Raw genomic sequence first — 22,045 nt, 5'->3', positions numbered from 1 at the left:
ATGATATGTCTTTCTTTTAACATTCATCAGAATTTTATTTGCTATACAGGAATTTTGTATCTATGTTCATAACTGGGTTTGGACTGTAGTTTTTCTTTTCTGCTACTCTTGTATAGTTAGGGCATGAAGATTATGCTCACCTTGTAGAATAAGGGGGGAAATTTGTCATCATTTTCTATTCTCTGAAATAGTTCATAACTTATGGGGACTGTCTAATCTTTGGCTTTTCTAGAATTCACCCATAAAACTATACAGGCCTTTTTTTTTTTTTTTTTTAGGTCTGGTAGAAGGTGAGCATTCTACCACTGAACTATACAGGCCTTTATAAAGTTCAATTTTTAATTGTCTTTTAAATTTCTTTTATGGCTGATTATTTATTCAGTTTTTTTTTTTTTTACTCAATTCAATTTTGGCAATGTGCAACTCCCTATAGAATTAGACCTGTATATATGGCAGTCCATGACAAACTCTGGGAACTGTCCTATAACTACTTGTTGAAGAGTACTTTGTAAACTATTGCTGTTTTATTTCTTTGTTTTGTATATATGTTATACTATACAATAAAGAAGTTAAAAACAAACAAAAAAAGGAAACCAGTAAGGTGTATCTATGCATATGTATATATAGCATATGTAATAGTATTACACTGATAATATTGTGAATATAAAAAAAGAGTTAGTAGGGTGGGCCATGGTGGCTCAGTAGGCAGAGTTCTCACCTGCCATGCTGGAGACTCGGGTTTGATTTCTGGTGCCTGCCCATGCAAAAAAAAAAAAAAAGTTAGTAGAGAGCCATACAAAATATTAAATACTACAAACAATATGGAAAACATATGCAAAAAGATAGTTATTTCAGCATATTTTATGTTAAAACATTGAGAACAATCTTAGTGCCTTCTAATAGAGGAATGGCCAAGAAATATACATAATTTATTCATGGCAAAAAAATAAAGGAATGATTAGGAAATATACATAATTTATTGATGATAAGCAATATTGTTATTTCATTAAACATGATATTTCTGAGGACTATTGATTAATTAAAAATTCTTTAAAAATGAAATGAAAGAATGCAAAACAATAGAAGTAACTAATATGATTTCAATTCTGTATATATACAGGTATACAAATAAAAAGTCTTAAATTATAAAAAAAAAATTTAGACCTGTATAATTTATTGAGCTCTCTCCACAAAATCATTAATTACATCAATTTAATCAAATTATTGGCACAAAGATGGCAATCACATATTTTTTAACAGTCCCTTTTGTTCTATAATTTTGTTCCTTTCTCACTGCTAGTGTTGATTTATGGCTTCTCTATTTTTTTATTTACCAAGCTTGCCTACTTTTGTAGTTTTTCATGAAGTTTAAAAAAAATAGTATTTGTCTTATGATGAAACTAACTGGGGTGACTTTTTTGTACAGTAATCTAACTTTATATCTTTAAATCCTTACATTCTTTTCCTTTTTGGTTTACTGTTCTTTTTCTTATTTGGGGGCTTAATTTCTAAAAAAAAAATTTGCTGTTATTTAACTTCATCTAGAGCTATATAACTCTTCTCTAAGAACCATATCTAATTCATTGTATATGCAGCTCTCTCATTCTCATTTATCAATAATCTATATTTTATTTTATTTTCTCAAACAGCTTTTTAGAGAGGATCTTATAAAATATCCAAGTGTTGTTTTAAATGTATCCCTTAATTATTGTTTAATTTTTTGGCATTGTTTTTAGAGATCACATTTTGTTGGTACATTTTTTTTCCACATCAATATTTTACATGTTTCTAGGGCACGTTGCTCTGGATGAGCCTCTTATGAACAATGTCTCAGGATTTTTTTTCTAACCTAATATAGAGGGATTTAACTCATGCATATTTATTATCATTAATATGCTTGGGTTTATTCCTGCAATCTTGTTTTATATTTTCCTTTTAGTATTATTTCCTCTTTTTATTTTTTAGTTGTTATTGCTTGTTTGTTTGTTTTCCTATCTTTTTCTTAGGCAGAAAGAATTTTTTTATTTCATTTATGTTTTCCTAGTGCAGGGGATGGCAAACATTTTCTATAAAGGGCCAAACAGTAAGTACTTTTGTGGACCATTCTAGTCTCTGTTGCAACTATTCAGCTCTGTAGTAGCACAAAAGCAGCCACAGACAATATGTAAACAAATTGACATGGCAGTGCTCCAATAAAACTTTCTCTAAAAAATCAGATAGCAGAGGAGATTTGGTCTACAGGGTGTAATTTCTTACCTGTGCTCTAGTGTTTTGCAAATTATAAGAATTATTATAAAGCCATCTATTTTCTCTATTGTCTCCCTCTAGAACTGTGAGGCTTGCATTGGTCTTTCAGATTCCTTAATCCTTTTTCACCTTTTACATCTCTTTCTTACTCTGCCTCCTGGGGAATTTTCTTTTTGTTAATGATAGTAATGCATGGATATGGTAACAAATTAAACAGTACAGGAAAAACAACTATTTCTAGCCTCATTGCTCCCCCCCCTACAAGCCCTCTCCTTTGTTAATCATTTGTCTTTTTAATTTTTTGGTGATTAACTTCATGGTGCTACAAAATATGTTTATACCTCTATTTCTTGCTTCACTGATATGAAAGATAGAGATTTAGATAATTGATATTGCCCCTCACTTTATTACCTTTCTTTTTCCTCTCTTCTTACCAAAGTTTGATATCTGTAATATCATCTTTAGCTCTTCTAATGATTTTCTTAATTCAATCAACTTTGACAGTATTTCTTGATTCCAGATTTTGTAAGATAGATAGTCACACTTTTATCTCTTCCTTCCATCCTTCCACCTTCCTGACTACTACCTCCAAACTTTAGTTAGGTACACTTTAATTTTTCCTTTTATGTTATTTATGCTTTTTCCTGAAATTCAATCAAGCCTTCTATGCTTCATCCATGGCTTGAATCTAAACGGTGAAAATCTGCAAAGGTATGTACAATTTTCTATGCATATAAATAGTTTATAGCACCAGATCAAGCATCATGATGGGATTACCTTTTCTTTCAATGTCATGACTTCTAAGTCAATTATAATAATGATCCTAAAATCAAGGGCCAATAGATTTTTTTCTTACATTACATTAATTGCTTAAAACTGGGTCTTAAGCTCTTTTACTTTTTAAAATTCACATAATAACTTTTTAATCCATCTTTCTTTTTGCACCTTTTCATACTATTCTTCCTTTCTTCTCTTTTCTTCATTTATTATTTCATGCTTCTTTTTCATACATCTCATACCATCTATTCTCTTTTCTCTCCTGCCATTTTTCTGACTAAATTCCTTCTAGAGCCCTCCATCCATTCATCTTCCTGATCTGTCTATCTGATTACTCTTTATCCTTATTGCATTGCATCTTCCTAGGATCTTCACTGCTTTCCTTGCTTGAGGCTTCTGTTTTCTGGATCCCATGTTAATTTTCTCTTGCTTTGCTTGCTCCGTAGTTTAACTATTAGACTGCATCCTCAAAGGCAGTTACATTTGTCACTCTAAAAATTTTTTCTTGTTTTCTAATTATTCTTTCCTTCCTATGGATTTTTCTTTGCAATATTCCTATGAAAATATTAGAATTTTTTTAAGTTCTTCTTTATCCTTCAATTTTTCCTGCTTCTTTTGGGGTCAGTTTTGTTTGCTTGTTGTTCTTATTGTTATATCCCTTTTATTTAGTTCATTTTCCACAAAATATGATAACCTGTTGTCCACTCATGTTTATGAATGTAAAAGTCAGTTAATTATCTGATGCTGATACGGGTTTTCTCTCCCATGGACGGCAAATTTGACTGCAGGGTTTAGGTTGTCGGGTACAGCTTGTCCATCATGAGGCTTCACTTCTTGGTGACTGGGCAGGGTGCAGACAAGCAAGCTGGAGTTCCCAGCTGATAAATAAGAAGGTCTTTTCCATGGCAATGGTGGCCTTTAGTGTTTCTCTCTTCTAGACAGAACTGCCTGTTTCCCTTGGTTTGACTCCATTTTTCTCTCAGACATCTCTATCCTCTTCAGCAATCCCTTAGCTGGTATAGCATTGTCTTTGGAATATGTTTGGAAATTTCATGTCTACCAAATATAGAAGTCTACAACTCTGGTGCTAAGAAATAGGTATTGTATTGCATTAGAGGGGGTTCTCTAGGGGAACAGAGCTGACAGGAAATACATATATATATTTATAATGTAAATATTATGAGACTTTTATAAGAATGACCTCACATGACTGTGAGGATGGGTAAGTCCAAATTCCATAGAACAGGCGGCAAGCTGGGAACTCTCATGAAGACTTTCAGTGAATTCCCAGAAGTTAGCTGGCTGAAGTAGAGATGGAAATTCTCCCTCCTGACTTCTGAAATCATCAATTCTCCATTTAAGGTCTTCAACTGATGGGTGAGATTACCTATTTATTGAAGGAACTCTCCTCAGTTGATTGTAGATGTAATCAGCTATAGACAAAATCCACAAAATATTCTCACAGTAACAATGAGACCAGTGCTTATTTGACAAAACATTTGGGCACCATAACCTGGCCAAGTTGATACAAAAACTTAACCACCATGGGTATCAACGTAGAAAACACCCAAGGAGAGTGGAGCGTTCAAGTGGAGGAATAAAGAATATTCAGTAACCAGGAGTCTGTTACAAGTTCCTACCTGAAACATTTAAGGGGTCAGTAGACGGGCCCTCCTTATAAGGCTTTGATCCTTTCCAGAAAGTTTCAGTGTCTAACCTTTATATTTGTGCTCAGCTGGCTATTTATCCAAGTATAGTTGTATTTTCTGAGGGCCACCTTACTGTACTCAAAAACCAAAGGTATCCAGAAAGGAAACTGAATATTTTAGCTTTCTTTTATATCACTTTTGGTCCTCACAGACTCGAGTTAGTGATTTCTCTTTCTTCAGCATTATTGCCTTGACCAACTAAACACCTGACACTTGCTAACCACAAGTTTTTGATAACAGGCAGAAGGTTTTGTTTTGTTTTGTTTTTTTAACAGAATTATGGTGCTTATTCTGCTAGTCGGTCTTTAAAAGAGGAATTGAATGGAACAGTAGTAACAAAAATTCCCAACAGTTCAAAAGCCCTCCTAGCCAAGAAAAATCTGAACTCATTTCTAGATCATTCTCTGACATTTTTCTCAGTCATCAGATATTTTTAGAGAATTTTATATGAAACATAAAGAGAAAAACCATCATTCCAACTGCTTCAAAGGCTAATACTATACATACCATGTACCAGAAAAAAGAATATCAAAATGGAAATTTGAGAGCTTGCTAGACTTAGCAAAACAGAAAATATAACTGTGGTTGTATTCTGCCAGAACTGAATGCTAAAGAATGGGTCTTTCACAAGTTTCAGAGGAGAGATAGCATTTTTATCTGGGTGACTTTTAATAACTACCAAATTACTAACACAGAAAACTGGGCACCCAAATTCCCAGCCTTAAGAATATATTAGGACTGTAATAAGATAAGATAAGCCAGGGAAAAAAATTACTGATGTTTGACTCAGTTAGCTATTCTTTCTGACAGGAGATTAAAGTTGCCTGTAAGATTTCTTTAACCCGTAACTCATTTAATTCATTTAGACACTGCCAACAGAGCAAGCTACGACAAACCAAATCCATCTTTAACAAGCTCACTCCTGGCTATTCTAATAAAGAAAAATAATTGATTTGCTGATTTTTAAAAAATGCACTCAGCATTTATTTGGTTTCACACAGAAAATAAACATAGAAATATTGATTACATCATAATTTCCTTCAAAGTGAGGGGAGGAAGCCCCCACAGAATTAGCTCCAGATACAGACTAGTGCAGCATTGAAGTTATCTTCCTTGAGTTTAATTTATTATAATCAAACTCTTATTAAAATCTCAGGGCTTTATTTGAAGCAGGCAATGGTTCTAAGCACATAAAATCACATGGATAAGTGAAGATGCTTAAGTTAAGCACATCTATTAATGTACTTCTCATGAAGCATCTGCAGCAGCAGAAAAGAGTGAGTCTCTGTAAAAGTGGGTCACGTGTAGAGCTGAGGCAGCAAGCTGGCGGCCACAGACATGTTTTATTCAATCTGAACACTGTTTTGTTTTTTAAAAAACTGAACCAACAGTTAAAAATCAGAAGATTCCATATAAAAATTCAAACTTGCACTTCCCTTGAAAATTTACAGGAGCTTGCAACAGGAAGGCTCGTTCTTAATGACAGAAATTCGCAGGCACTAAGTGGCAGTGGCCTCCTCCATTGCTTGCAGCATACATATGATTATTCCTACAAAGCCAGCCTCATTTGTATTTCCTGCTTGACCCCTGTAACACTTGGGTTTGGAACTACTAATATTGGGAGTAAAGCATAAACAGAACTAAAAGACTTAAAATCTCATTCCATTATTAGAACCCAAACTATCTTCATTTAAATATGTCTATTAGCTAGAGCCTTCCTGTGCTGGTTTGAAGCTGTTATGTACCCCAAAAAAGCCATGTCCTTTTTTCCTGATCCAATCATGTTTCTTTTAATCCTGATTAATATTGTGGGATGGAAATTCTGATTGGACTGTTTTCATGGAGATGTGGCACACCCAATTGTGTGTGTAGCCTTTTGATTAGATGGAGATGTGACTGCACCCATTCAAGGTGGGTCTTGATTAGTTTACTGGAGTCCTTTAAAAGGGGAAACATTTTGGAGAAACCTCAGTTGTTTCAGACCCAATAGAGACACAGACAGCGAAATGCTTGCAGTGCTGACAGAGAAAGCAGATGCCTAGACATGGATATTTAGAGGTGCACAGCCCAGTAGACATAGCCATGAATTTTCCCATGAGATGCTAAACAAGCAAGCACCCAGAGTTGTGTCACAGAGGTGACAAAGAATTCTAAGTGAAGGCCCACAGATGCTGAGAGAGGAAACCACTGGAATCAGAAGCTAGAGGCAGCGGAACTGGGAACAAGGACCAGCAGATGCCAGCCACATGCCTTACCATATGACAGACATCGGCCTTTTTGAGTCAAGGTATCTTTATCTGGATGCCTTAGTTTGGACATTTTTATGGCCTTAGAACTGTAAACTTGTAATTTAATCAATTCCCTTTTAGAAGCCATTCCATTTCTGGTATATTACATTCTGGCAGCATTTAGCAAACCAAAACCGCACCCAAATTTGTGACAGAATGTGTATCATCCATTAAATGGCAGTTCTACCACTGCTACATCCAATGCATAGCAAACCTTTTCAAGTAATAAATTATACTTTATTACAATGAGGATAGTCCTTATATCTTGATTAGAATGAGAGGGCAGGGAAATATCTTTAATTTTGTACCTATGACTTAGAACTTCAGATATTATCTAATTTAATTCTCACAATAAGGTCAGGAGGTACATATTTTACAGGTTAGGAAAGCAAAGTTAGGGGCAATAAAACAACTTACATAATATTTGTGACTTAAAGGTCATATTTTATTAATTTCACATTTCCTTGGAAATATATCTCCTAGCTACAAAATGAGAATATTATTAATCATCCAACTCTCAGAAATATTCACTAAACTCATGATATCATCTTTATAATGTTTGTGATTCTATGAGGACCATGGACAAATATTTCAAGTTTAAATTAAAGCCAGAACTTTAAACAGAACCTTTTTTATCAACCTCCAAGTGAGCGGTTATCCTTCCTTATATTAATTTGGCAGCTACAACAGAGACCCAAAAGTTAACAGTAGCTCAAACATGTTAGAAATTTATTTTTCTCCATATTATAATCTGGGAGTAAGCAGTCCACAGCTGGTACTGTGGTTCCAAGAGGTCAGGCCTCCAGGCTCCTTTTATCTTGTTCCAGTGCATAAGTGACCTCTCTCATCTCCATGGTACATGATGGCTCACCATCACCTCTATAATCCAAGCAGGATGGAGAAGAAGGGAAGGACTTCCCTTTAACCATATGACCCTGAAGTTGCACACATAACTTTCTTAATCATTTCTTAATCAAATAGTCTCACGTAGATCTAAGAGAGCCTTGGAAATGCAGTCTTTAGCTAGGGGGCCATTTCCCAGCTAAAATTTTATTATCATGGAAGGATAATAGAGGAGGAAACCAATATTGTGAGACAACCATCCACCTCTGACACAACCTTTAAAAACTATAGACATGTATCAAAACCACAATTATCCCTTCCCAGGACACATACCTTTTCTTCTTCCAACTTGGCTTTGCCCGTACTTCCATTTTTTGTTTCATTGTCAAAGACTTTAAAAAGTCTTTTCTACATTAAATCTTAATTTTACATTTTCCTAGGTCAACCTTCTTGCCATTCTCTTTTTTTCAATTTCACTCTGCCAACTCTAAATATTTTCCTGTGTCATTGTTCTCACTTGGGAATTATCATTCCCTTATGTTTCAGCAAGTGTCATACCTCCATTCCACAGGAATAATTCAAAATACGAATTTCTAAAACACCTGAGTATACTAGGGAAATAAATATTCTTTTGTAAACTAAAAAAAAATGTTTAGTAGCATACTATTTATACTGCAAGACAGTATAGGTACAAATTTCTTTGTTGGCTTCAGGCATGTGGAGTCATTTAACAAGTAGTAAATCAACAATAGCATTGATTCTCAGATGTTTTAATAGCACTATCAGGCTAGTCATCATCAACAATTAACATTCATTTCACAAATTGATCTGTAGATTCAATATAATCTCAGTAAAGAATTCCAACAGGATTTTCTGTAGAAATTGAAAACTGATCCTAAAATGTATATGGAAATGCAATGAATAAAGAATAGCCAAAACAAACTGTGGCAAAGGTAAGCACAGTTGAAGAACCATAACTACCTGATTTCAATTCTTATAAAGCTACAATAAACAAAACCATGTGGTATTTGTGTCAAAATAGATTGCTGGAACAGAATAAAGAATTCAGAAATGCACCCATACATACATGGATAAATGACATTCAATGAAGGTAATAAGGCAATTCATTAAGAAATGATAGTTTTTTCAACAAATATTTCTGGAACAAGTGGATATCCATATTTAAAGAAAATAATTTTGATCTCTTCTCATACCATACACAAAAATTAACTCAAAATTAATCAAAATTTACCTCTCCATGAAACCTAAAACTATAAAATTTCTAGAAGAAAGCACAGAAGAAAATCTTTGTGACCTAACATTAGACAAAAATTTCTTAGATATAACACAAAAAGGTGATCCAAAGAACAAATAAATAAATTGTGCTTCATCAAAACTGAAATTTCTGGTCTTCAAAAGAAACTGTTATAAGAAAAGTGAAGAGACAAGCCACAGACTTAGAGAAAATATTTGCAAATCATAAACTTGATAAAACACTTGTATTCCGTATGTACAAAGAACTCTAAAAACTCAACAGTATAAACAACAACTCAATAAAAAATAGCAGGAGGAACTACAAAAGATTTGAACAAACACTTCACCAAAGAAGATGGCAAATAAGCCTATAGATCAAAATTTTTTAATGCTCAATGTCATTAGCCATTAGAGAAATGCCAATTAAAACCACAATGTGGTATCATTACACACTTATTAGAATGATTAGAATTTAAAAGACTGTCTATATCAAGTTGAAGTGAGGATTTAGAGCAACTTCTGGTGGGAATATAAAATGATACAACCACTTTGGAAATTGTTTGGCAGTTTCTTTAAAAGCTGCGCCTACCATATGTTCCAGACATTCCACTCCTGGACAGTTTTCTCAAGAAAAAAGAAAGTATACATCCATACAAAGATTTACACATGAATGTTCGTAGCAAATTTATTTATTTTTTTATTTTTAATTTTTTTTCATAGCAACTTTATTTTTAATAGGCCCAAACTGGAAACAAATCTATCATCCATCAACAGGCAAATGGATAAGCAAATTGTGGTATATCCATGTGATGAAAAATTACTCCACAATAAAAACAAATGGACTATTGATACATGCAACAACTTTGATGAATCTCAAAATAGTTATTCTGAGTGAAAGAAGCAAACAAAAAAAAGCACATGCTATGAGTCTATTTTATACATAACTCAAGGAAATGCAAATCAACCCATAACGAGAGAAATCAGATCAGTAGTCGTCTGGGGTGGAGTTATGGGAAGGGGATCACAACAAAATTGCTGCAGGAGGGAATTTTTTGTAGTAGTGGAACTGTTCCGTATCTTGATTGTTCTGGTAGTGTTACATAACTCTGTCAAAACTCAACAGAATTGGATCGTCTTTAAAATAATTAAGCTTAAAATTGACTTCCAATAAATGAATTAATAGGCCCTTTATGTATATCAGAAATAAAGACTAACTGATTTTACAATAAAGAAAACAATTAAAATATTCATTAGTTTCCCTCACTTTTTTCCTTGATGTTGGCCTTTGACCTATCACCAACATATAATTCAAGAAAGGAAAATTGAGGAGTTCAGAAAAATGAGGTTCAAGAGTAATGATGATCTCACTTGTTCTAAGGAGAGAGTTTCTAATACCTAGAAGAATAAGTAAACTGCTTATCCCTAGTCAATTTCTTATAATAATAGTTGTGATATGATTCAAACAGCTGTGAGTATCATATATAAGAACCTGGACTGCATATATCATATATTACTGACAAATAGACTTGGATAATCAATGAAAACAGGGTAGAACTTTATATCTTCTTATTGCAAATTAAGGAGTCTAACCAGCACACATTTGATCTCAAACAGATGTAGACCTGTAGGTAAACCAAAGCTTTCTCAGGAGAAAAATGGTCTGTATACACATACACACACAATACACACAAAATTAGCAAGTTCTATCATACAGAACAGCATTTTGAAAACTTGTAGTAGACAAATTCTCCTTACAATGAAACATCAATGACCAAAACAGATAAAGAAGATGTATAGGTGTTTCAGAAAGTTTAAATTTTCATATCTTAGCAGAAAATATATAGTGCTTAAATCTGAAGTACCATGTGGGGTTCAGGATTCAGAAAAAGCTCACTTATTCATTCATTAAGAAAATATTCACGGAAAACAGCATGTTCCAAGCACGTTGATAAGTGATAAAGATACTTCAGTGATCAAGAAAGAGAAATTCACACTTCATTCAGTTCACCTCAAGCATAATTTAGAATTCCTGTCATAAAGCATGTCCACAATGATTTTAGCCTTGAAAAATTTCAAAGCAAGAACAAATACCAACCTTTCTCTTTCTTTCTCTCTCATACATGCACACACACACACACCCAAACTTGCAGAAATATGTATATATTTGTCATATATAATACAAATTTTAGGGTAGCCAGATAAAATACCAGATATCCAGTTAAATTTGAATTTCAGATAAATGAAAAATAATATTTTAGTATAAGTATGTCCCAAATATTGCACAGGATATACTTATACTAAAAATTTCACTCTTCATCTGAAGTTAAAATTTAGCTGGATGCCCTGGCTTTAAGGGGGCTAAATCTGGCACCCATAACATATTTATCTCAATTATCTATCTATCTATCTATCTATCTATCTATCTATCTATCTAGCCATCAAACTAACTAACTACCTTTGGCATATGTCATGAGTATTTTTAAGCAATTTAACTTCTTAGAGAAATTTCCAAGATGAACTGCTTTCAAACTATTACCTGAGGTAATGACCAGGTTTAAGGTTATTTGATATAAACTAATTAAGTGCTGTAGGCCAACTGCCAAAAAATGATTATTTTCATTTAAAGTAGTTACACCATTACCAGTGGCAATAACAGGATATCAGAATCAGTTTTCTCTGAGGTCACTGATAGTTCAAGCAAATAAAACATCATTAGCATATACTGCAGAGGAATTCATACAAAAGTAGAATAAAATCACTAAGCCACAGGGTTAAAAAAAGGTGGGGGTGGGGGGATTAGAATAGACACATTTCCGTGTTTTACTCTGCCAAAATTAATGTCTGATATACTAAGACTGAAATCTAGGAAGATGGCATCTACCTACCCTTCTACTCCCAACTCCAGGCTGCATGCCTATTCTGAGCCAAATTTCTGCTTAAATCAATGATGCCTTGGTGTAAGGATAGCTGTGGACATTAGGGCATCCTAGGGGAGGGACCCGGGCAAGAGTCTGAGACTTGCATCAGAAAACACAGGGAAAGGATAAGAAAGCAAAAGATTTGGAAGAAGGTTGGTCCGCAGGGTTCTGTTTACCATAGGAAAAAAACTATTATGTGCCCCCACATTAATGTACCTGATCTACTGTGGTAGTTAGATTCAGTTGTCAACTTGGCCAGGTGAAGACACCTAGTTCTGTTGCTGTGGAAATGAGCCAATGGTACATGAACCTCATCTGTTGCTCATTACATCTGCAGTCGGCTAGGAGGCATGCCTGCTGCAATGAATGACGTTTGATTTAATTGGCTGGTGCTTAAATGAGAGAGCACAACATAGCACAGCCCAAGCAGCTCAGCATACCTCATCTCAGTGCTCGCAGCTCAGCCCAGGCCTTTGGAGATGCAGAAAGAAATCACCCTGGGGAAAGTTGTCGGAACCCAGAGGCCTGGAGAGAAGGCCGCCAGAGACCATCCTGTGCCTTCCCATGTAAGAAAGAACCTCAGTGGAAAGTTAGCTGCCTTTCCTCTGAAGAACTAATAAAATAAACCGCCTTTTATTAAAAGCCAATCCATCACCGGTGTGTTGCATTCCAGCAGCTAGAAAACTAGAACATCTCCTAACCCTAAAAATGCTAAAAAAGTGCTGAATGGTTGTGCTGAGTTCTTCTCCTTCTTAAGGCTGGAAGAGTAAGAAAAGATTGGGACCCTGGAGGTTTCTTTTGGTAGCACATCTGCCTTCCACTGTATTGGCAGCCCAACGGTAGACTGCTTTACCATACATTACTTGTCAGACTGCAACACCTTGGTGTGCTCCATCAACCAGCCCAGAACAAGTAAATGATATAAAAACCTAGCTAAGAACGTAATAGCTAGAGAGAAGAATATTAGTCAGGACAAAAGCAATATTCCTGATGAAACAGAACTGCTGTAAAAGAAAGAAAAGTATACAAGAAGATTCAAATGATGCACATAAACATTTCTAGAGCTAAAACAAACTATTTTTCCCTATGAAACGATTCAGTACATGAACTGAAGAACAGGATGGTCATTATAGAGGCGGGGGAAAAAAAGCCTAGAAAACTATAGAAGAAATAGCTAAAAGCACAGGCATGTGAAATCACGATAGAAATCATGAGGGAAAAGATAAAATGTGTGAATAGATTTAGTAGGCATAATTTATACTAAGAATTCCTGAAAGAGAAATAAGTTATTAAACTGCTAATAGAAGAATATCTCTATGACCTAAAGAAAGACCTAATAAGTCCATAGGCTGAAAAGAATTACTGAACACTAGATAGGGTTGATGAGAAAAGGACATGCATGTGGGCATAGCCAGGTAAATTCCTCAACCCCCAAAATAAAAGAAATTTACTACAGATTTCCAGGTAAAAAAGGTAAGTATCCTACATGAAAAAATAATAGCATAGGAAAAGAGAAGATAACAATTAATGTAATTAATTAACTAATTAATTAATAGAACTGACATATTGGAAAAGTAACGTAGAACATCCACAAGAAAAAGTAAACATAAGAAAAAATATTATAAAAAAAGTAAACATAAAGTAAGATGGAAAGGAGAAAGTGAAGGATATCTATCACTACATTAAATGTGAATGGGACGTTTTCTTCCATTAAAAGCCAAAGACTGTCAGACTGGGTTCAAATACAAAACCCATCTGTAAACAACTTAAAACAAAATGTTACAGAAACGTTAAAAATAAAGGCATAGGCAAAAATACCAAGCAAATGCCAATGAAAAGAAAGCAAGAGTGACAATATTAATATCAGACAACGTGGATTTAAGGTTAAAAGCACTTAAGAATAAAGAAGGACATTATATAATGAGTAAAGACTCAATACATGATGATGACTATTGGGCACTGGTATGCAGAAAAAGCACATGAGCACAATACAAATGAGAAAAAGGAAGGTGCCCAGGGCATGGCTGCGAAGGAGTCAGGAAAGAGAAAGTGGTTACCCATCTGAAGAGCATAGATTTTGGGGGTGTGGAGCAACACTGAGCAAAAAGAAAGTGACATGTAAGGAAAATAAAGGGAGAGGCTAAAACAACATAATAGAAATAGTTATCTTCAGAGAACAGACAGTGAAGAATTTCAAAGGGTGAGATGACAAATGGCTTTTAAGAACAAGCACATTTAATATTTAGTGATGTAGTCCTTCTCCATCATCAGTCTCAAAACTTAAAAATCAGCCACACATTAAAAAAAAAGCCCAATTTATGGACAATGAAATCTTAAGCCCATATGTGTCAAATAGTATGGCAGCTAAAAGTATTAAAAAAATTATCAGAAATGCAAGAAGAACTTAATTAAAATATGATTAGAGAAGATTTAAATAGAATTCTTTCAGAATTGAATATATCTAATAGACAAATCAATAAATTTCATTTGATAAATTTTTGTACAATCTTAAATCCCTCTAATAGAGAATATACATTTTCTTCCATAGATTAATGAAACATTTACACAACCAACCGTGCATTTGGCCAAAAAGAAAAGCTTTAACAAATTGAAATTGCATAAAAGAAAAATATTTTTTCCAAGTTATCTTCCTTGATAATACTCTAATAAAATTTAAAATAATTTATGAAAGTTTTAACTTTTGGAAAGCAAATCCATGACTCAAAAAGCAAATTAAAAGTGAAATTATAGGCTATTTAGAAAGCAATGCAATGGGAAAGTAAAAACTTCACTGAGTGAATTTATTGCCTTAAATGTCTTTACCACTGAAGAAAAAAACAAAGAAAATTAGAACTTATAACCAGAAATTATAAAAGAAACATAAAAGAAGCCAAAAGAAACTAAGGGGGGTTAATTAAAATAAAAGCCAAAATTAATAAGCTAGAAAACAAAAACAAGCTGAAAGAATACATAAATCCAAAAGCTGAGTTTTTATTAAGACCAATAAGGCAGATAAACTCTCTGTGAACATGATGAAAGGAGAGCAAGCACATGGCAAACACACAGAGAAGAGGCATTTGCAAATATATGCAAGATTAAAGTAATGAGACAAAACGACAGATACAGTCATGATTAAAAGAATTATAAGAGATCATTGCTTGCCACTCTATGACTACAAATTTGAAAACCCAGAGTAAATGAATGATTTCCTAACAAAATATAAATTAGTTAAATTGCCAACCAGTGTAGAAAACATTAGGCTGCAGATTAATGATCTATCATTGAAAAAAGGCACAAAGACCAGAAGGATATAATTTTTAAGACAAGTGTGGAAGTCAGATTCAGTTGTCAACTTGGCCAGGTGAAGGCACCTAGTTCTGTTGCTGTGGGCATGAGCCAATGGTATGTGAACCTCATCTGTTGCTGATTACATCTGCAGTCGGCTAGGAGGCGTGCCTGCTGCAATGAATGATGTTTGACTTAATTGGCTGGTGTTTAAATGAGAGAGCTCAACATAGCACAGCCCAAGCAGCTCAGCATACCTCATCTCAGCACTCACAGCTCAGCTCAGCCCACACCTCTGGAGATGCGGAAAGGAATCACCCCAGAGAAAGTTGTTGCAACCCAGAGGCCTGGAGAGAAGGCCAGCAGAGATCACTCTGTGCCTTCCCACGTAAGAAAGAAAGTAAGCTGCCTTTCCTCTGAAGAACTATATGTTAACTGAATAAATTCCCTTTTATTGAAAGCCAATCCATCTCTAGTGTGTTGCATTCCGGCAGCTAGCAAACTAGAACAACAAGATTATTTCAATTTTATTTATATATGTTTCTAGACCAGGAAAAAAGAGGCAAAAATTTCCCAATTCATATTATGAAATCAGATTAATTTTAATTCCAAAGCTTGATATAATATCAAAAAGAAAAAGACCCATCTCACTTAAAAATGCAGAGACAGAAGTTTTAACTAAAGCAAATAAAATGTAGCTATGCTTCTGTGTTAAGTCTAGTTCCCCAGTGAGGCAGAAATATGCATGCCAAATGTTTATTGGGGGGGACTCTTCGGGGGCAACACCTGTAAGAGAGAACTGGGATTGGGGTAGGCAGAGAAAATGAACTGCAATACAGTTGAAATAGAGGCCTCAGCTCATCCCCCAGAGAGCTCTGATCCATTTATTAAGATCACATATTGATTACATATGAATAGATGTTGAAAAAATATTTGATAGTATTTCATAGACCAGCCATTTCTGATCTATCATTTTATACTTGACAGAAATGTGAATATGTCATAAATACTTGTTTTAGTGTGTGTATGTAGCCTTTTTCTTCCCCCTTATCCTATTCTTGGGGACCTTTCCTTCTCCCTCCCTACCCAAATCATCACCAGTACGATAGCAGAAAAGAAATAGCTATACCATACAGGCCCTCACTAATAGAGATAGGTTTAAAATTAGTTCCAGATTTGTTTCAGAAATAACCATCCTGCACTCCTGAGTTCTGTTTTATACAGGGATTTGTTAGAAATTTTAAAATTTATTTGAATTGTTTATCTCTAGAGTCATTTTCTAGAGCTCTCCACTAAATACATTACCAATATTTCCTAAAAATAAATATATCTGACAGGAGATAAATAAAAATAAACAAATAGGGCAGACCATGGTGACTTAGCAGGCAGAGTTCTCACCTGCCATGCCAGAGACCTGGGTTTGATTCCCAGTGCAAAAAATTAAAAAAATACGCAAAAGTTCAAAGAGCTTCCAAGTATGACCCTATGTCCTAATAGAAAGCATATTTCTTGGTAGTATAGCAGTAAATCACCACCTATTTGTCAGGGAATTTAAATCAGATCCATTCAAAAGTACCCAGTCAATCCACCTTTATTAATGGCAAATGTTATCCCAACAAACACTTCCTCTCCCATCCATAATTAGAGATTTTAAAAAAAAAAGTGTGAATTGGAAAGATTTCCAATTCTTTATAAAAAAACAGGCTTTTTTTTTTCTTGCACATTGAGATATTTTCTATCTGTCTGATGCTATTTTCCCAAGTCTTTGTTTTTTTCATTTTAATTCACATTCTTTGCTGGGAAACTACAATTACATTTAACTACAGAAAGGTAGCTACATGGTTTGCATAAATTGTATGTTTTAATGGTTCTTTCATCCCTTTGTTAAATCAGCGTAATATGTCTCTAATCAACTGGTCTGATAAACAAGGTCAATTTAGTTAAACTGCAATGTTAAACAACCAAAAGCATATTACATTGAATATTTCTCACGAACAATATGATTGCCTTTTGTCTTTATCTTTTTTAAAAAACCTCACATTCTCAATTAGAATAATTTTAAATAGTATTTAATTAAGAAGGAATCCAGATGGAGGTTTAGCAATAGTCATCTGCAAGTTTGCCAAATACAGATGAACTGGTAACTTGGCCCAAAAGAGGGTAACTACTAAGTGTTTAGCTTCTACCCACAGTCCTACCCTGGACTAAGTCTGTGTCTATATACTTGCACAGTCATAGTGATCTGGGGACTCTTTGTTTCACTCCTGATACAAATGGTTGAATTTTCTTTATTTGTCTAAATTGACTGTTAATAAATTGAATTTTGAGCCCAAAAGGATATGTCAAATTCTGAGCCCCAATTTCATGAATGTGATCCTATTTGGAAATAACATCTTTAAACATGTTATTAGTTTAGATGAGGCCACTATTCCACTGGTGTCCTTACAAGGAACAGAAATTTGGGACACAGACAGAGAGAAAGAGAAAAGACAGTCTCATGATAGAAGCAGAGATTGAGCTATGGCCACAGATTGCTGGCAAGCCACCGCCAGTACCTCGTAGAAGTCAGAGGCAGCATGGTCCCATCAACACCCTGATTTGGGACTTCTAGACTCCAGAACCATGAGGCAATAAATTTCTGTTGTTTTAAGTCACCAAGTTTATGGTGTTTTATCACAGCAGCCCTAGGAAACTAAGACATTGACTATTTTTCTCTCTACTTGTGCAGATGTTTGGCCTATATGTTTTTCATTCAACACCCATTCAGTTTACATAATCTACAAATATAAGAAATTTCTTCTACTCGGCAGCACTAACATTTTTATAAAGGAGGATCTATGGACAGTAGTTTGCTTGGAACTGGGAGTGTGAAGAAAAAACACTGTTTTATTTAGGTTGTTTATTAAAGGTGGTTTTATGGGGTGAATGAGATTATGGTGGTGGGTGCTGAAATAAGAGGGACTTTACCTGGCTTAATCGATAAGCCAGAAATCAAGTTTCCTAGGGAGGAACTATGTGACATGTTGAAGTGAGACTACCAGGGTAAAATATAATTAAAGTTCATGATCATAGACAGGTCAAGAAAAAAAGGAAGGCATAGGGTATGGTTGATGGGACCACAGGCTTCCATTAAATATCAATGAATGGCAGACATTCATTGCCCATTAATGCTACAACTGAGTATCAGATAAGAGTGATGCCATAAATAAGAACTCCTAAGCTTTTGTAGTGAGAAACATACTGACTTGAATTTCTCTGGAACATTATCCCAAGGATCTGCCATGAAACTTATGAATTACAGGGTCCTTTTTCCATTTCTAGTGATGACATATAAACCTTTGTATGGTTCCCAAGATGCCTTATCCTAAGTTGTGTCACTTAATCAATTGACAGTACGAAAGAAAGTTTCTAATGTTAGAGAGAAATGAAGAAAGAATTTGGCCTTTCTATGTCATTCTCTTTCTTATATTGTTACCATTAGGGTTTAGTTCTAGTTTGCTAGATGCTGGAATGTGATATACCAGAAACTGAATGGCTTTTAAAAGGAGTGTTGTAGTTTGCTAGCTGCCAGAATGCAATATACCAGAAACAGAATGACTTCTAAAAAGGGGAATTTACTAAGTTGCTAGTTTATAGTTCTAAGGCCAAGAAAATGTCCCAATTACAAGAAGTCTATAGAAATGTCCAATTTAAGTCATCCAGGGAAAGATACCTTGGTTCAAGAAGGCAAATGTAGTTCAGGGTTTCTCTCAAGTGAGAAGGCACATGGTGATCACAGTCAAGGTTTCACTCTCATCCAGAAAGGCATGTGGCGAATACAGCATCATCCGCTAGCTTTCTCTCCTGGCTTCCTGTTCATGAAGCTCCCTGGAAGGCATTTTCCTTCTTCATCTCCAACGTTTGCTGACTGGTGGACTCTGCTTCGTGGTGCTACACCATCCTCTGCTCTCTCCGAATCTTTCATTCTCCAAAATGTCTCCTCTTTTATAGGACTCCAGAAACTTATCAAGACCCACCCAAGTGGGTGGAGACATGTCGTCATCTAATCTAGTTTAACAAACACTCTTGATTAAATCACATCTCCAGGGAGATGATCTGAGTACAGTTTCAAACATACAGTATTGAATAGGGATTATTCTGCCTTTACGAAATGAGATTTTGATTAAAACATGGCTTTTCTAGGGGACATACATCCTTTTAAACCAGCACAAGGAGGAATTTATTAAGTTGCAAGTTTACAATTCTAAGGCTGTGAAAATGTCTCAATTAAAGCAAGTCTATGAAAATGTTCAAGTTAAGGCACCAACAAGAGATTACTGTCAGTCAAGAAAGGCTGATGAAGTTCAGGGTTTCTTCGTCAACTGGAGAGACACATGAGTGAACATGGTGACATCTGCTAGCTTTCCCTTCAGGCTTCTTGTTTTATGAAGCTCCCCCAGGAGTGTTTTCCTTCTTCATTTCCAAAGGTCTCTGGCTGTATGGGCTCTCGTGGTTCTTGTGGCTCTCTTGCTTTCTCCAAAATGCTTCCTCTTTTAAAAAATTCCAGTAAACTAATCAAGATGCACCTGGAAAGGGTGGAGTCACAACTCCCTTTAATCAAAGGTTAATACCCACAACTGGTTGAGTCATATATCTGTGGGGATAATCTAATCACGATTCCAATCTACAGTACTGAATAGGGATTAAAAGAAAGGGCTGCCTCCACAAGAGGATCAGGATTAAAGCACAGCTTTTCTAGGGTACATAATGCTTTCAAAGCAGCACAGGGTTATAGCTCCTCTAATAAGATACTGAGATTTTGTTGTTTTTCTTTCACTTTGCTTGAAGACGTTTTCTTGCAATGTGTTTAAAGCTGTGGCCTGGGAAATGTATCAACTGGTTCTATTCCCTTTTACTTACATTTTAAGAGGCAATGTGATATAGGAGACCATGTGTCTGGACTGAGAATCAGAAAACTACTATTTATACTTTTTTTTTTCGGGGTGGGTGGGTGCATGGTCTGGGAATTGAACCTGGGTCTCCAATATGGAATATAATATTTTTTAAATGTATAACTTCAGCCAAATTATGTTACCACTCCAAGCTCCCTTTATAAAATTGTAGGGATAAATAAATATTCTGGTACTAGAATAAGTACTAGAACACTTATGTAAAATAGATCAAAGTGAAACATGTTAAATGAAGTAAGGAAATGGAAGATGTTACATGGAGCCCTATCTATCTGATCCCACATTTGCATCTCCACTGCCCCTATGTTAACCCCTGAGTCACCTCAGTGGAATGCAGAAGTTTGAGAACCCATTTTAAAAAGCACAAACCTAGATGAGACTTTCCAGTTTTAAATCCTGTGATTCGTCAATAAGTTACCTCACTTTTCTCTGCTTGGATACAAGCATCTGGCTGAATTATAGTTAGCGAATGTAATGTCAGAGAAAGGTTGAAGTCAGAGATTGGCAACTTTTCAAAATAAAAAACAAAAATACTTTACCCTAGCATCCAGCAGAAAACAGACGTCAAATCTAAGTAGGAATGCTAATTAAATTGGTTTCAATTCCACTGTTACATCTGATAGTAGTACTTTCCAGGTTTGGGTCTGAAAAGTTAGCTTTATAGAATAAAGGTTGTCCCTCAATGCTGTAGGACAAAATCTTCCTACAGACTCAGGCTTGTCCCAGTTCCTAAGCCCTCCACAATGGAGGAGGGAGCCATAGCAGTAAACACAGCCTTATTCCCACCTTCGGTTCTATCTTGCAGCACTTGGGAACTGTCATTCAGAATTCATTGACTTACCCAACTCTGCAATGCCCCATAAGTTCATTTCATGTTCAGCAAAATAAAGACCAGGAGCTATATAAGAAAGCTGTAGTGCAAAGAAAATAATAAAACAGTAATAATTACTATTATTTCTTGAGCGCTTACTATACGTCTGGTATTACTACACTAAGAGCTTTATTATTATCCATATCTTGACAATAATCTTGCAAGGTAGATATTATCATCCCTACTTCACATGTGAGAAAACCGAGACTCAGGGAGTTCTCCTAAACACAAAATCAATACCAAGCACATCAACAATGAGCCCCAAGCACCAGCAAACTTTTCTTTCCTATCCCCACTGGAATCATGATCCCAACCTGCCTAATTGAGACTCAGAAATTCTGACAAACTCTTGCAGCCCTCAATGACTGGTTTCCTGGTCTCTTCCTTGGTACAACTGAGAAATTGGTTACAGGGAGTCCGTCATAGACCCTTTATACAAAATGATCTAATACTTAAAATGCCACTAGATGTTTGGTAAATATTTGAGATCATTGACTATAGTGGAAAGTAATTTACATTATGAAGCAATCATTTAATCACTGCAATTGGCCAAATTATTACTTATTCAGCTAATTATCTTTTACTTATGTAATTAAAAAATTAAACATATTATTCTAGCCAATGCCAAATTTTTCTTTCATGATGTCCTAATGAAAAGTGTAATTTACAACATGGTACAATGTAATTTCCTACAGAAATTAAGTTTCATTTTCTTCTTAATTACAGAATAAATCTTCCCATAATTGCCATGACCTGTATATAACCAATAAGAGAACTTGGCCTTTCAGGAAAATATAATTATAAAGGTTAAAACAAAAGCAGTCAGTTAGGTTTTTCCAGACGTGTTGAGAAAGTACTGACTTACCATACAAAAAGATATCAACCTAACAGTAGTTCTCAAGTG

General features: G+C 35.0%; 1 pseudogene across 1 annotated transcript in view; it reads right to left on the bottom strand.

The window, feature by feature from the left end:
• The window catches only part of LOC143684882 (nucleolin pseudogene), a 101,227-nt pseudogene that overhangs the window by 6,828 nt on the left and 72,354 nt on the right, over positions 1–22,045 (bottom strand). The window contains exons 5-6 of the transcript XR_013176233.1: positions 21,112–21,181; positions 719–754 (exon numbers count right to left, since the gene is read on the bottom strand). The product of XR_013176233.1 is annotated as a nucleolin pseudogene (transcript). The remainder of the gene's footprint in view (positions 1–718; positions 755–21,111; positions 21,182–22,045) is intronic.

This window comes from Tamandua tetradactyla, chromosome 5 (genome assembly GCF_023851605.1).
Source record: "Tamandua tetradactyla isolate mTamTet1 chromosome 5, mTamTet1.pri, whole genome shotgun sequence".
In the NCBI taxonomy this organism is placed as follows: Eukaryota; Metazoa; Chordata; class Mammalia; order Pilosa; family Myrmecophagidae; genus Tamandua; species Tamandua tetradactyla.
The sequence above is the reverse complement of the archived record's forward strand: the minus strand, read 5'-3'. Positions and strand labels throughout refer to the sequence as shown.